This window comes from Otolemur garnettii, unplaced genomic scaffold, assembly GCF_000181295.1.
Source record: "Otolemur garnettii isolate 467f Iridium unplaced genomic scaffold, OtoGar3 scaffold00018, whole genome shotgun sequence".
Classification (NCBI taxonomy): domain Eukaryota; kingdom Metazoa; phylum Chordata; class Mammalia; order Primates; family Galagidae; genus Otolemur; species Otolemur garnettii.
In genome coordinates this window covers 16,070,767-16,082,720 of record NW_003852413.1, presented here as the reverse complement: position 1 = coordinate 16,082,720, position 11,954 = coordinate 16,070,767, and the positions used below count along the sequence as shown (strand labels likewise).

At 44.0% G+C, this 11,954-nt stretch overlaps 2 protein-coding genes and 1 non-coding gene across 4 annotated transcripts in view; 2 read left to right on the top strand and 1 right to left on the bottom strand.

The window, feature by feature from the left end:
• Positions 1-2,800, bottom strand: part of CCDC47 (coiled-coil domain containing 47) — a 29,319-nt gene extending 26,519 nt beyond the window's left edge. The window contains exon 1 of the mRNA XM_003786203.3: positions 2,640-2,800. The gene's annotated coding sequence lies outside the window, so the exon portion shown is untranslated. The remainder of the gene's footprint in view (positions 1-2,639) is intronic.
• A 637-nt stretch (positions 2,801-3,437) lies between these two features.
• DDX42 (DEAD-box helicase 42) overlaps positions 3,438-11,954 on the top strand; it is a 49,163-nt gene continuing 40,646 nt past the window's right edge. The window contains exon 1 of one of the 2 annotated variants that reach the window (XM_023511053.1): positions 3,438-3,599. The gene's annotated coding sequence lies outside the window, so the exon portion shown is untranslated. The remainder of the gene's footprint in view (positions 3,600-11,954) is intronic. The other variant, XM_003786199.3, reaches the window with a different exon arrangement.
• Positions 7,263-7,388, top strand: LOC111724038. The gene has a single exon (XR_002772413.1). It is a non-coding gene; the product is annotated as a small nucleolar RNA SNORA28 (small nucleolar RNA).

The window sequence follows — 11,954 nt, the reverse complement described above, 5'->3', positions numbered from 1 at the left end:
TTTTTGTTTTAGAGACAAGGTCTTCCTCTCCTGCCTGGGCTAGATAATGCAGTGGTATCATCATAGCTCACTGCAACCTCAAACTCCTAGGCTCAAGTGATTCTTCTTTCTCAGCCTACCTGCTAGTTGGAATTACAGGTGTATGCCACCAATCCCAGAAGTTTTCTATTTTTTGTAGAGATGGGGTCTTACTCTGTTGCCCAGGCTGGCCTCAAACTCCTGGCCTTAAGTGATCTTCCCTCCTTAGCCTCCTAAAGTGCTACGATTACAGGCGTGAGCTACCTTGCTTGGCCAAAAGTAATAGTTTTAAGAAAACAAAAGAATGGTTCCTGCACTAAAGATAAGGCATTGCAGGTTGAGGAACAGTGATACCACAGAGGCCTGAAACAGCATATTTTAAGAGTTTGGTATGATAGAGCATTGGATTTATAGACTCACGTGGGGAAAATGAGGTTGGAAAGGTTGTCAGGAGCTAGATCATGATGATGTTTATTTAAATACCATTCCAAGAAGTTTGGATAATTAGAAGCAACTAAAGGACTTTAAGTACAGGAGTGACATTATTGGATTTGTAATTTAACATTGACAGCTTATGGGTAGAGTGAATTGGAGAAGTGTACTTGAGGCAAGAAAAATACAAAGTAGCTGAGATAACTGAGTAAAAAGTATTTTTCGGCAATAGTGAGAATGAAGAGAAATGTCATAAAGGATAGGCCACCCTATCACAGACAGCCCTCCCTCCACATGGGTGGGTTCCACATCTGTGGATTCAACCAACCATGCATGGATTCAAAATATTCAGAAAAAAAATAAATAAAAGATAACAATACAATAAAAAATAGGAAAACCAAAAAAATACAGCATAACAACTATTTACATGGCATTTACATTGCATTAGGTATTATAAGTAAACTATAGATAACTTTAAAATATGTGGGTGGATGTGCATAGGTTATTTTCATTTTATGTAAGTTACCTGAGTATCTGTGAACTTTGGCATCTGAGGAGGGGATCCTGGAACTAATCCCCTGTGGACACGGAAAGATGCCTTTCCACTATTTGATCTTTGAGGTTAACACCAGGGAACATTTTGTGGGAAAGCAAGCTGCCTTCTCAACACCAACTTCAAAGAGGTTTGTGATGTGTCTCCAAACACTCCTACCTCCCTTTAACAATCTTTTATTAATGAATGCTTCTAAACTCTAAAAGGGACATTTTTGGCTTCCACTAGTTCTAAGGGTCATCAGTTCTCTAAGTATTACATGTTTAACAAAGTTTCTTTTCTAATTTGTGTATGCTTTGCCCCTAGTTCTCATGTTGTGACATTTTATCGCAAGTGGAAGAAATAGAGAAAAAGAGCATATATTTTAGTGGGGTATGTGCTCTTTTTTCCTCATGCACAGTGTAAAATATCAGCTCTGTCATTTACCAGCCATGTGACCTCAGTAGAATTACTTAAAATTTCCTGTTCCCCGCCACCTGCAAAAAAAGGGACACAATTTGGTACTTGTTCCTGGGCTGTGGTGGGTATTACAGGAGATAAGTGCCATTTGAACACACTGCCTGACACATTGAAGGTCCTCGATAAATATTAGTTCCTTTTCCTTCTTTCTGCTATGTCTTAGGAATATCCTTTAAGGGTTAAAAAAAAAAAAAAAACTTAATTGTTAGCGTTTCCCTCTTCAAATCCCAGTCTTAAATAGATGAGACTAAAGGTTAACACTTGTACTTTAGTCAAGTGTTGTCAACTCGATTAATGGTCTGCTAAAATGCCTGATCATTTCAAACAGAAATTTCCGTTCAGAATGTTCCCCCCATAGAAACATTTCCAGCACTGTAACAGAGCTCCCTTAAGGTTATTTAGGTTAAAATTATCCAAGCCATTATATGTTGGCCTTCCTTCTCAGAAGTCTCTGCTGCACCTGTCAAGTGATTTCTCTCACATGTTCAACTCCCTGCCAGGCCACCCAGCCTCTGACTCTCACTCCTGAAGCAAGGAACACAGGACCAAGTCAAGAAACAAGCACTAACAAATCTGGTTTGATTATCTTCTGCAAAGCGGACCCAACAATCTCTGAGCTACTGTCTGAATTTAAAAACGAAAGAGAAATAAGGGAGACCATTATTTCTTGTTGCCATTTTATATTAGGCCTTTCTGACAATGATCAGAATACGAGTATCCTGGAAATCATGACAGTCCCAAGTCCGTACATGGAAAACGTTTCATGTTAGAAACCTTCAGAGAAAATTGGCAACAGAAGTTGTTGCTTCTGTTAAACCACCGTAGTCTAGTCTCTTCCTACCCTGGAGAAACCATTCTAATGTCTATTTCCCATTTTTCATGGTGCACACTTGCCGTTCTAGTTGGCATTTGCTCACCCCCTAACATTTTTGTGGGAAAGTTCCCAAAATCCATTAAAATTACTCCAACCCCCCAAAACCCAACAGAAAATGGGCCTTAGGTGGACGAAGAGTAAAAAAAAAAAAAGTCGGAAAAGGCGCAGGAACCGATGCATGTCACCACCGGCCGGACTTAGGTGTTGGTTGAGAAGCCAGACCGAACTATAGGCCACGCAACTCGAGTCACCGCTCGGCGTCGCCGGGCCCCACTGACAAATGCGTTATGACCCGCTACCTACCTGTAGCCGAAGCTAAAACTAGGCCCAGGGTTCCTGCGTCGGCCACCTCTATCCCACTCGCCTTTCAGCCTGGCCGCCACCTCGGTGGTCGCTGCGGTTCCACTGCCAGGACGCCGCAAAGACACAGCCCAACCAGGTGGCTCGATCACGCCGCGCCCCCCTTCACCAAGCCCCGCCGTCCGTTACGTAGAATGCGCGCGGTTAGTTCACAGCTGCGCGCGACGTGGGGGGCGGGACGCAGCCTCCGGCCCTGCGCGAGACCTCCCGTCCCCCGCCTAGCCGAGGCGAGGTGGGACTGCTGGGAAAATTACATAATCCCCGTCCCGGCCCCGGAACTGCCCTCGCCTATCCCAGGCCTCCTCAGTAGTGTTCAGTCAAATTGACGTCACACTGAATGGGCGCTCCGGAAGCTAAAAGTGGCCATGCTCTATGGGACCACGTGGCTAAAGGCAGGGAAATGACCAGGGGAAATGGCAGTTATTCGCAAGGGATCAGAGTTAAGCAGATGGACGTTTTAATGTAAATGTGGTATTCGCCCATCTCCTTTTCTCTTGGGATTTTTAGGCGTCTCCCTGTTGCTGTTCCTCTTTATTCCCAGACCCACTTTCCAGATGGTCCATGAACATTCTTCACCCGGCAGCAGCTTTCCGTAAGACTCCGAGAAGCCTATGGGGCATTCTGGAACTCTAAGGCCGGGAGGCAGCAGCGTCTTCCGGGAGCCGTAGCCTCTGGCCCCGCCTTTCGGCCCGCGCTGTTTTCTCTGCGCATGTCTGGTTTTCGTTCCCCTCCCCCTTTCGGCAACGGGTCAGAGGCGGCGGCGGCGGCAGCGGCGGCGGCGAAGGGGGCGGAGAGGGAAGAGCGCGGCGGGACGGAGTCCAGGCAGCGCGTACTTTGGGGCCGCGAGGTTTTCTCCGCGCCGGTGATAGTAGCAGCTGCCGCTGCAGCGGTAACAGCAGGTTTGTGCGTGTGGCGTCTGGACCCGGGGCTGCTTATCCTCGGGGGCACTGGAGGCAACTGTGGGGCCTAGCAAGGGCGGAGAACCGCGGCCTCGCTTAACAAAGAGCCCGCGGAGACTTCGGCATCAGGGGCCAGGGGACCGGGGAGGGATGGAACTGCGGGCTGAGGCCTGGAGGGGGCCTTCAGAGCCGCGCCGCCCTCCCACGGCTCCCGCTTCTCGCAACTCTTACGGAGGCCCAGTTGGCGGCTTTCCGGAGGCGGCGCCCGCACGGCTCTGAGGCCAGGATTGCAGGGTGTCGGGCTCTGAGGCAGGGATTGCCACAGGGAGGATTCGGACGCAGGCAGGCGGGTGGGAGATGCAAGCCCTCAAAGCAGCTGTCCTAATAGGCAGAAGCTGCTAAGTGAAAAGACTGTGAAAGACATAGTCGATGACTCTTTGTGCAGCCTGGAGATGAGCGATTAGCATCACCGTAGTCACACAAACTTTTGCGGCCTACTTGAGAGCCTTTCTGATGTGAATAAATAATTTATGTGGAGTTGCAAGCATACGCACCAAAAATATAAGCAGAAATTATTGTACCAGTCGAGAGTTTGAGGGAATTGTAGTCTCATCGCCTCGGTGAGCATTTCTTTCCTTGCCCTCACTCGTAATTTAGGCTGTTACTGAATTTCCTGTGGCGCCCTTGTATACGGTTTTTTGTGAGTGATGTTTGTATGTCTGTCCTCCCCCATATATGTATACACACCCGGGAGTTTCTAAAGGACAGGAATTATCTTAATTGATTTCTACTTTTCGGGGCCAACCCTAGTTCTGGCATATAGGAAAATATATGGCTACAAAATATTAATTTTTGGACTTTCAGCGATTGGGGAAAATGTTATTTTCCTGTACATAGAAGGGGCATTATGTAGCCTAATGTGTAACTCATTCCATTAATAATTTTATTGGCGTTTATTGTGTGCCTATCCCCTAACACCGTTTTAGGTATTAGGGTTTCTAGTGGGGAGAAGAAAGGCATACAAATTTATAAATTATACTGTATGTTAGAAGATAATAAGTGCCTTAGGAAAAAAAAATAAAGCTGGAGAGTGGGATGGGAATGTGTTATTGGTATTTGCTATAGAGTGAAGACCTTACAAACACCCTAATACTTAAGCAGGCTAGGAGGAGGTAAGGGAGTGAACCATGTGAGTATCGGGGAGAAGGAACATTCCAAGCAGGGGAACAGCAATAAAGGCCTTGAAGAGGACAAAGCTGGTCTGTTAGAGGAACAGTGAGAAGACCAATGTGCTTGGAACCCTGTGATCAGAGGGAGTAGTAGGAGATGAGGTCAGGGAAGAAGGGGGAAAGCAGTGGGCAGAAGAACAACCACAGAGCTTTTTAGACAGTTGTGAGGATTTCACCTTTACTCAGATGGGAACTGTTGAGGGTTTTGAGCAGAGGAGAAAGAGAATCCGACTTACATTGTTACAATTTAAGGTAATTCATGGAATAGTGCAATTCTGTAAATTTGTGTTTTATCACATTGATAGTCATACAATCAGCTCTCGGTTTAAGTTAGTGTAAGAAAAGGGATGCTTCTATAATATTATCCTGCATTTACTTGTATTTGACTTGAGGAAAAGGTGATGCAACTTTTGAGTTTTATATATAGATTCTCGTTAAAGAACTGACTGGTATATAGTATGTGAGATGTTCTCAAGGCAGATTATCATGTAGACTGGACACACTAGTTACTGTGACTAGAAACATCTTTCTACCTCCAGAAATACAAGTGATAAAGTAATGTGGTTTATATAATTAGTTGTCTTCAGTATATTTTTGCTTTTTTTTTTTTTTAAAGACAATCTTGCTCTGTCACCCCAGGCAGAGTGCAGTGGCGTCATAGCTCACAGCAACTTCAAACTCGTGAGCTCAGGTGATTCTCCTGCCTCAGCCTCCCTAGTGGCGAGGGCTATGGACATGGACCATAGGCATGGAACATGACACCCAGCTAATTTTTCTGTTTTTTAGTAAAAATGGGGATCTTGCTCTTGCTCAAGTTGGTCTTGAATTCCTAAGCTCAAGCAATCCACCCACCTCAGCCTCCCAGAGTGCTAGGATTACAGGGATGAGTCACTGTGCCCAGCCTAAACCACTACTTTTAAACTAATTTAGTTAAATTAGTTATTTGCCCACCATTGCCCAAAACAAAAACTAGCCAATTGTCTTCTTTATGTTCCATATTTATTCTCACTTCTTAGCCTTTGCTAATTTTGTATTCCTGTCTGGAATGTCTTCATCCTCTGCACTTCTCTACCTAGCTTGCATCTTTCTGTGCCCAGCCTGGATTCTAGCTATGGTTATGTGGCTTTTCACACCAGCTCTTTATAGTCTCATCATTTTATACATGAGGAAACTGAGGCCTAGAGAAGGTAAATAACTTCCCTGAGATTCACATCATGTTAGTGGCACAGCTAGAGTTTGAACATAGTCATTCTCTGCTATTTTACTATTCTGTTGTGATTTCTTAGAAATCACAGCATTTTGGTGCCTGGAATCCATACGAAGGAGAACTTTATGCCACTTGAAGTTTTCCTCAGTACAGTGGTAGCTCTCTTTGAGTCTTCTACATATTTAATAAACATGAATAATGAGTGTGTACTCTAAAAAACACACTATAAGATTTTAGAAAATGGACAAGCCTGTTTTCTTCAATCATGAAACCCATCATATGGAGTTGGGGAGCAACACAAAATAGCTATTAAACATGAGCTGTTTTAAGACTGGAAATGGAGTTTGAAGGAGGAGGTATCACTTCTCTGAAGAAATCTTATTCATGTCTTTGTCCTAGGAGTTGGTATTTGAGATATGTTTTGAAGGGTTACAACTTTTGTACATGTAGTGAGAGATTTGGTGGGGAGGGAATCCAGATAGAGGGAAGAGGATTCACTGAGTGAGTGGTTTTCTTGGAAAACAAAGGACATATGGGGAGTCTCTGGGGAATGTGAATGGTTAAAGTGATTGCCACACTAGGTCTTCATTTCACCAGATTAACTGAAGAGTTATTGAATTGAAGGGAACAGTAGAAATGTATGTTTAGTAGGTTTAGGGGCAGGATCTGAGGGAACCTGGAAGAAGAGGGATTTTGCTGAGTATCTGAATGAATACCTCACTTCAGTATGACTTTCACTGGTTCCACAGTATTTTTTTTTTTTTTTGAGACAGAGCCTCAAGCTGTCCCCCTGGGCAGAGTGCCGTGGCATTACAGCTCACAGCAACCTCCAACTCCTGGGCTCTAGCGAGTCTCCTGCCTCAGTCTCCCAAGTAGCTGGGACCACAGGCGCCCGCCACAACGCCCGGCTATTTTTTGGTTGCAGCCGTCATTGTTGTTTGGCGGGCCTGGGCTGGGGATTCGAACCCGCCACCTTAGGTGTACGTGGCTGGCGCCTTAGCCGGTTGAGCTATAGGCGCCGAGCCTGGTTCCACAGTATTAACACAAACCATGCTACTCTGCCAAAAGAAGTAAAAATTCATTCTCTCTCTTCACCGTCTGCCTCACTGTTACTTCGTTTATGCTTTACTTCATGGAGTCACTTCTCATGGATTATGAAACATTTTCTGGTTGTAGATGCAGCCTCTGGATGTACGTTACTGTGAGTTTTCCAATAACACATTCTTACTGCAAGCAACGCTCTGTGGTAGATGATCAAAACTGTCTGACACAATTTGAGCTTGCTATAGCAAGAAAGTCTAACCTATTCCGGTGTTCTCCCTTCTGTGAGACGAGCCGTTACATAGACTTAAACAGTGTAAAAAGGAAAAACAGACATTATTTGCAGTGTCTCACACCTGTAATCCTAGTACTGTGGGAGACCAAGAAGCTCAGGAGTTCATGACCAGCCTAAGCAAGAGTGAGACCTGGTCTCTACTGGAAAAAGAGAAAAAGAAAAACTAGCAGAGTGTAGCAGCAAGCACCTATAGTCCCAGCTACTCTGGGAGGCTGAGGCAAGAGGATTACTCAAGCCCAGGAGTTTGAGGTTGCTGTGAGCTATGTATGATGCCCTGACCTAGTGAGACTCTTGATTCCTAAAAAAAAAAGATATTATTGAAACAGTAGATCGAGGGAGGAGGGGTACCTATCAAATGTGAAGTGTCATTTGCCTCAGAGAGGCTTTGCCTAACTTGTATCTGCAACAGCTTGCCTCTTACCCAGCTTGCTGACATTTCATAGCACTTCTACTGCCTAAAATTATATGATTTAATTTTTCTCTCTCCTGGGCCAGACTGAACTCCCTCAGGGTTTGGAGCTGTGTCTGACTCCGTCACTGTATCTTTAGTGCTTGGCACAAAATAGGCACTCAGTATATTTTGATTTAGTTGTCACTATTATAATGGTTTAGAAGTTGAATAATCAGACACATTTTTAGGAAGTTATTGAAAAAATGACAGTGGAGATGAAAAAGGGTATGTATCAGAGGTGTCTTTCATTTTACTGGGCATGAAACCAAGTTGTTAGTGGTCATCATTGGTCAGTATCAAATGGACATTATTACTGAGACCCTACTTAGGTTGTTCTTTTTAAAGCAAATACTCATTAAGTTTGTTTATGCTTCCATTATTAGCTAATTCTTTTCAAATTAGGTATTTAAAAAAAAATTTTTTTTGAGACAAGAGTCTCAAGCTCTTGCCCTAGGTAGAGTGCCATGGTATCATCATAGCTCACAGCAGCCTCCAACTCTTTGACTCAAGAGATCCTCTTGCCCCAGTTTTTTCTTTCTTTTTTTATTTTTTTTGTATTCTTATTTTATTTTTTTGAAACAGTTCCAATTTGTTGCCCTCAGTAGAGTGCTCTGACGTCATAGCTCACAGCAACCTCAAACTCTTGGGCTCAAGCAGTTCTCTTGCCTCAGCCTGCCAAGTAGCTGGGACTACAGGCACCTACCACAACACCTGGATGTTTTTTAGAGACAAGGGTCTCACTTTGGCTGGGTGGTCTCAGAGTGTGAGCTCAGGCAATCCACTTGCCTTGGCCTCCCAGAGTGCTTAGGTATGAGCCCCTGCACAGGACCGGTATTTTATTTTTAAAGGGAATTTTTTTTTTTGGTGATTGTCCTTGTAGTTGTCATTATTTGGCAGGCCCTGGGGTGGGCCCGAACCTGCCAGCCCCAGTGTGTGTGCCCGGTGCTTAGCTGCTGAGCTACAGGCACTGAGCCTAGAGGAAAAATGTAGCCAACTGCATGGTGGCTGATGCTTGTAATCCTAGCACTCTGGGAGGCCAAGGCAAGATAGTTCAAGACCAGCCTGAACAAGAACAGAACCTCGTCTCTAAAAATAGCCCAGGCTTTGTGGTGGGCACCTGTAGTCTCAGCTCCTTGGGAGGCTGAGGCAAGAGGCTTACTTGAGCCCAGAAGTTTGAGGTTGCTGTGAGATATGATGCCATGGCACTCTACCCAGGATGACTGAGTGAGACTCTTGTCTAAAAAATGCTTGCATTTCAAAGTAGAGACTGAGGCCTAGATAGTATAATTTTCTTTCATAAAATGGATAAAATAGCAATCTAAAAATTGGTGTGTAAATGGAATCTAATTCTTCAGTTTTTTGTTTTGTTTTTTTAAGTTGTAGAATACACATATGAATAGTACCGTTTTTAATGAAGATGAATAGCATTAAGTATCTCCAAGTTTTTTTGCTGCTATCACCACCATTCAGCCTCAAGTCTTCTCACTGAAACTCTTTACTCATTAAATAACAACAGCTCCATTCTCTCCTTCCCACACACAGCCTCTGAAGACCACAATTTTTTTTTTTTTTTTTTTTTTTGAGACGGAGCCTCAAGCTATCCCTCTGGGTAGAGTGCTGTGGCATCACACTCACAGCAACCTCCAACTCCTGGGCTCAAGCGAGTCTCCTGCCTCTGCCTCCCAAGTAGCTGGGACTACAGGCGCCCGCCACAACGCCTGGCCATTCTTTGGTTGCAGCCATCATTGCTGTTTGCCGGGCCCGGGCTGGGGATTCGAACCCACCACTTTAGGTGTATGTGGCTGGCGCCTTAGCCGCTTGAGCCACAGGCGCCGAGCCAAGACCACAATTTCTATCTCTCTGTTTAACTACTCTCTGGTGCTTTGCAGTGTTTATGCTTCTGAGACTGGACTTAACATAATGTCCACAGGGTTCATTCATGTTACGGCTTGTATCAGAATTCCTTTTTTATTTATTTATTTTTTTGCAGTTTTTTGGTTGGGGCTGGGTTTGAACCCACCACCTCCGGTATATGGGGCTAGCGCCCTACTCCTTTGAGCCACAGGCACCACACTCCTTTTTTATTTTTTTGCTTATCATTTTTTAATGTGATCATTCCCAAATTTGTTTGTTTCTTTTTCTTCTGAGAATTCCCTTGTTTTTAAGGCTGAACATTTCATTGTATGTGTGTGCCACTTTATCCATCAAGGAATACTTGGGTTGCTTCCACCTTTTGCTGTCATGAATAACGCTTTTATGAACATGGGTATATAAATATCTGTTCAAGTTCCTGCTTTCACTTCTTATGGCTATATACCCAGAAGCAGAAATGCTGGATCAGATGGTAATTCTATGTTTAATCTTTTGGAAAACCACTATACTGCTTTCAGTGGCAGCTGAACCATTTTACATTCTCACCTGCAGTATAAGAGGATTCCAGTTACTCTGCATCTTTGCTAGTGCTTATTATTTTCTCCCTTTTTTTTTTCATAGAAGCCATCCTAATGGGTATGAAGTGATTGATAACCTCATTGTTGTATTGATTTCACCAATGATTAGTGATACAGAGCATTTTTTATGTGCTTATTGGCCATTTGTAGATCTTCTTTGGAGAAATATCTACCCATGTCTTTTGCCCATTCTTTAATTGTTCTTCTGTAGTTGAGTTTGTTTGGTTTTTGTTTTGTTTTTTTGAAACAAGATCTGTGTTGCCTGGCTGAGTGCAGTGGCATTATTATAGCCCACGGCAACCTCAAACTCCTGGGCTGAATCAATTATCCTTTCTCGGCCTCCTGAGTAGCTGCAGGTGCTACCTAGCTAATTTTTCTTTTGTTTTTCTTTTCTTTTCTCTTTCTTTTTTTTTTTTTTTTTTTTTGGGTAGAGTCTGGGTCTTGCTATGTTGCCCAGGCTGGTCTCAAACTCCTGGCCTCTGGTGATCTTCTTGCCTTGGCCTCCCATTTGTTGTTTTTAATGAAATCTGAAGGTTTCCTGGGTTTAGGAAGCAATGTGGTGAATTTCTGCACTGAAGCTAGTTGGTATTTTCATATTTTCTGTCATCAATTTGAAAGTATTTCGGGAGGCATAGGTGAGGTTTCAGAGCTATTTAATATGCATTTGACAGTTGGGAGGAAAGGATGATGTGCTAGGTAGGTATTTTATTATAACCTATGTGTTGGGAGCAAATAAAGAGAGTTTTGGACAGACCCACAAATAGTATGACTTAGTTAATTTTTTAATATCCCTGCTATATTTTGACCTTTTTTTTTTTGGAGACAGAGTCTCACGATATTGCCCTCAATAGAGTGCTGTGGCTTGTCACAGCTCACAGCAACCTCAAACTTTTGGGCTTAAGTGATTCCCTTGCCTCAGCCTCCCAAGTAGCTGGGACTACAGGCGCCTGCCACAACGCCCAGCTATTTTTTGTTGTCGTTGTTGTCATTATTGTTTAGCAGGCCCGGGCCAGGTTCAAACCCACCAGCCCTGGTGCATGTGGCCAGCGCCCTAACCATTGAGTTACAGGCACCAAGCCATAAATACTAATTTTAATAGGCTAAACAGAGGAGGGTTCATCTTCTTTCTTCTCCCCTTCCCATTGCTCTGTTGCTTAGGCTGGAGTGCAGTGGCACAGTTATACATAGAGCTTACTGTAACCTCCAAGTCCTGGGCTCAAATGATTCTCCTGCCTTGGCCTTCCAAAGTGCTGGCACTATAAGCATGAGTTATTGCACCTGGCTTCATCTTTTTTCTTTTCTTTTTTTTTTTTTTTTTTTTAACAATCAAATAGAAATTAGGGTGGCTATTGTTTGCTTATTCTATCAGCTATAATCTCAGACCTCTGATTTTCAAATTTCAATACAGGCATATACAATACATGGTTTAATAGCAGGAAAAATGATTGTTAAGATATTGAGTAATGGGCTCGGTGCCTGTGGCTCAAGCGGCTAAGGCGCCAGTCACATACACCTGAGTTGGCAGGTTCGAATCCAGCCCGGACCCGCCAAACAGCAATGATGGCTGCAACCAAAAAGAATAGCCAGGCGTTGTGGTGGACACCTGTAGTCCCAGCTACTTGGGAGGCGGAGGCAGGAGACTCGCTTGAGCCCAGGAGTTGGAGGTTGCTATGAGCTGTGATACCA